A 3664-nucleotide genomic window follows, 5' to 3' on the forward strand; every position below is an offset into this window, starting at 1 on the left:
GCATTACTTAAAAGCCGCGAACGCGACGAAAAAATTTTACTCGTCATAAAACGATAAATAGTTTGTCAAATTTTTATTCATAAAAATGCAGTTTCAACTGCTTTTTATTTTATAAAATCCGTCTTCTTGCGCCATCAGAGGGCCTTTTAAACAATAAGTAGTCTGTTAGCATTGGTCAGTAGTAGTCCAAATTCAATACGAACGTTTGTTTCTTGACAATTTGATCACGATTTAAATACAGTATTTATTTTTAATATTACCGATATGTCATCGAAAAGAAAACGTGTTGTATTATCATTAAAAGACAAATTAAAGTATCTGTTTCGATTATCCGGATTTTTCCTTATCCGGACTACCTTCATCCCCAATTAGTCCGGATAATCGAGGTTCTACTGTACATGTATGTGACTTTAAGATGGATAGCGGTGGGAGGATACTAACTGTGGATCTCCAGGTAAGAAATAAGATAATAAGTGTGGTAAATGTATATGCGCTTCCTCAAGTCTCCGAACGTAAAGATATTTTTAACCATTTAAGTAAATTTTTAATAGGAGTTAAGTATATTATTTTAGCTGGTGATTTTAATAATGTTTTACAAGTTTTAGATAAAAACCGGACATTACATCCGGACGGTTCTAGAAAAATTTTAAGTAAAATTATTGATGAATTTAATTTTATTGATACTTATCGTCATAGTTATCCACAATATCCTGGATTTACGTGGTCAGGTCAAGGGATTAAGGAGCGCCTAGACAGAATTTATATAACAGATAATCTAAATAATATTAAAGATATACAAGTAGATTATTTAATAGATAATATGAGGAAACTTACAGATCATAAGTTGGTTAAACTAACAATTCAAATTGAGGAAAATGTTGAAATTAAAAGAAGAATAAAAGTAACAAAAGAGATTTTGGATGATAAAACTTTCCAATCTGAAATTATAGAAATAGTTAATAGAAATAAAAATATATTAACATGGGATGTATGGGTACAAATAAAAGAGGAAATAAGAGAACAAATTTATATGACATGGTATAAAATTAAAAAAGAAAACTTTAATAAATTAAAAAGGTTACAAAGAGAATTATCAGAACAGATTATGAGAAATAATGTGGTAGGAGTAGAAAAATTAGAACAAGAGATAAGTGAAGAAATAGAGTATAGAAATAGAGATAGTTATAGTAGATATAAAATGAGGAAATATGGAATAAAAAGAGAAATTGAAAAATACATCTTTGAAAGAGGAAAAGGATGTAAAGAAAAATTAGAAATTAATAGACTTATTGGTGAAAATAATAATATGTTAACAAATAATGTAGAAATTATAGAAGAGTTTGTGAAATTTTATACCAAATTATTTGATGATCCCGATTCTGATTTTAGTTATTGGAATAGGATTTCTTCTTGTATTGAACCTGTAAAGGATAAAGATGAAAATATAATAAGTTGTGAAATTTCAAAAGATGAGATAAGGGAAGCTATTCAAGGGCTCCATAGTAGAAAGGCTCCAGGTTATGACGATATACCGGCTGAATTTTATAAGTTTTTTAGCGAATTTTTTATTGATTATTTTTATAAGCTTTTTAACTTTAGCCTTTTTGGTGATGATTTTAGTTACGGCAAAATGGTTTTATTAAACAAGGGGAATAATAATAATAAGGGAGTGGGGGATTTTCGTCCAATCACTCTTTATAAGATTTTTAGTAGTATTGTAGCTAGGAGACTTGAGGGGATTTTTGAAAATAAGATAGTGAGTACTCAAAGTGCCGGAATTAAGAAAAGATGTATACAAGATAATATTATGTTTTTGAAATTGTTAAATGATATATATAAAGAACGACAATCCCAGCTCTCCATCCTTGCAATTGATGTTTGCAAGGCTTTTGACACTGTAAACTGCGACGTGCTCTGGGAGATGTTAGATAAATATGGATTAAATGAATCAGAAATTAAATTAATTAAATGTTTATATAGAGCACCAAGTACATTTATTTATTTGAATAATGAGATTTCAAGTGATATTAAATGTAGGGCAGGGGTCCATCAGGGGTGCCCCTGCTCTATGCTGTTGTTCACTATCTATATTGATGTTTTGTTAAAATATGTGTTAAATGATAAATTTATTGATCCGGTATATATTCCCGCGATGAATACTAATATAAAGTTTGTTGCGCATGCCAATGATGTTAATTTTTTGATAACTAATAATGTAAGTTTAAATAGATTATGTTTAAGATTAAATGAATTTTGTAATTTAACTGGCATGCGCATCAATGAGAGTAAAAGTAAATTGTTAGAGTTGGTCGGGAATATAGATAGTGATGTTTCAATTACGAAAGTGGACACGATGAAAGTACTCGGTGTGTGGATAGGTCGTGAAAGTAAAAATAAAAATTTGGAGGAGATTATTAATAAGATCAATAAAATTATTGAAGGATGGAAAAGTAATTGGCTATATCTCCCAGAGTGCGTCGTGGTAATAAATAAAGTTGTAATAGCAAGTATAAATTATATATTGTATGTAACTGATTTAGATAATAGTGATATAAAAAAGATTGAAAGACTTATTTATCAATACATTTGAATGAACAGTTTTGAAACATTACGTAGGAAAATGATGAGGAATAGTAGAAATAATGGAGGATGGGGAGTCTGGGACATAAAAGAATTAGAGTACTCACTTAAATTAGCACATATGGTTAATGCTATATATAATAAAAAACCACCCATTGTTTTATGTGACGAGATATTTGTTGGGACCAATTGTTAAAAAGATTGATCGGGAGGAGGATAGATTCCCTTTTATTATAAGTAATAACAAAAAGTATAGAAAATGGAGGGAAATCATAAAAAATTTTGTAAATAATAATGAGAGTTTAATTGAAAATAAAATAAAAATAAGACCGGTGTATATTTATAATAATATCCATAGTCAACATATAAGTAATAGTATGATTAATTCCCCATATAATTGGGAGTTGGTATGGAAACAAGTTATTGATCTTCCTCCCGAATGGTCGGAAATTACCTGGAGAATCCTTATGAATATAGTTATGACTAAAGATTATTTACACACGTACCACCGCGTCCGTGAAGACCGGTGCTCAAGATGTGGGTTAAGAGAGACAAGTGAACATCTCTTCTTCGAATGTATTGTGTCACAGCAAGTGTGGAATTGGTTTAATAAACTATGGAAATGTAGAATTAATTGGACTAATATAAAATACTTTCTAGATTTTCAACTAAGGAACAGGAATAGATATATGCTTACCTGGATGGTTGGCTTGGTGAAGAGGATTTTATGGAAGGCGAGGTGTGTTCTGTTTTTCGAGAGGCGATACTGGAATGCAACATTGATTGTAAAAAAGATTAAAGAAGAAGCTAGTTATAAAATAAGGAGTGATATAAAAAGTATGACTGACAGTGAATTTGATAAGTGTTATGATGGAACAGAAAATATATGGAGAAATGTGAATGGAACTGTAGAAATTTGTGATGATTGATTGTTAATGTAGAGTTTTATTGTATATAGTTTATTGTTTTGCCTTTTTGGCAGCTTGCCTTTTTGGTTATTATACAGTTCTTATGTTTTGTTTTAGATTTACACTTATTAATGTTCTTTAAAAGTTAACAATATGTTTGAATTTATTACTAATCG

At 29.6% G+C, this 3664-nt stretch overlaps 1 long non-coding RNA gene across 1 annotated transcript; it reads right to left on the reverse strand.

Annotated features, from left to right (window-relative positions):
• Positions 1 to 580: 580 nt before the first annotated feature.
• On the reverse strand, positions 581 to 1407 carry LOC111629622. The gene is made up of 3 exons (XR_002757369.1): positions 1357 to 1407; positions 835 to 938; positions 581 to 748 (listed from the first exon to the last, which is right to left on the reverse strand). It is a non-coding gene; the product is annotated as an uncharacterized LOC111629622 (long non-coding RNA).
• Positions 1408 to 3664: the final 2257 nt, after the last annotated feature.

This window comes from Centruroides sculpturatus, unplaced genomic scaffold (genome assembly GCF_000671375.1).
Source record: "Centruroides sculpturatus isolate CEXI.00-Female unplaced genomic scaffold, Cexi_2.0 scaffold609, whole genome shotgun sequence".
Lineage (NCBI taxonomy): Eukaryota > Metazoa > Arthropoda > Arachnida > Scorpiones > Buthidae > Centruroides > Centruroides sculpturatus.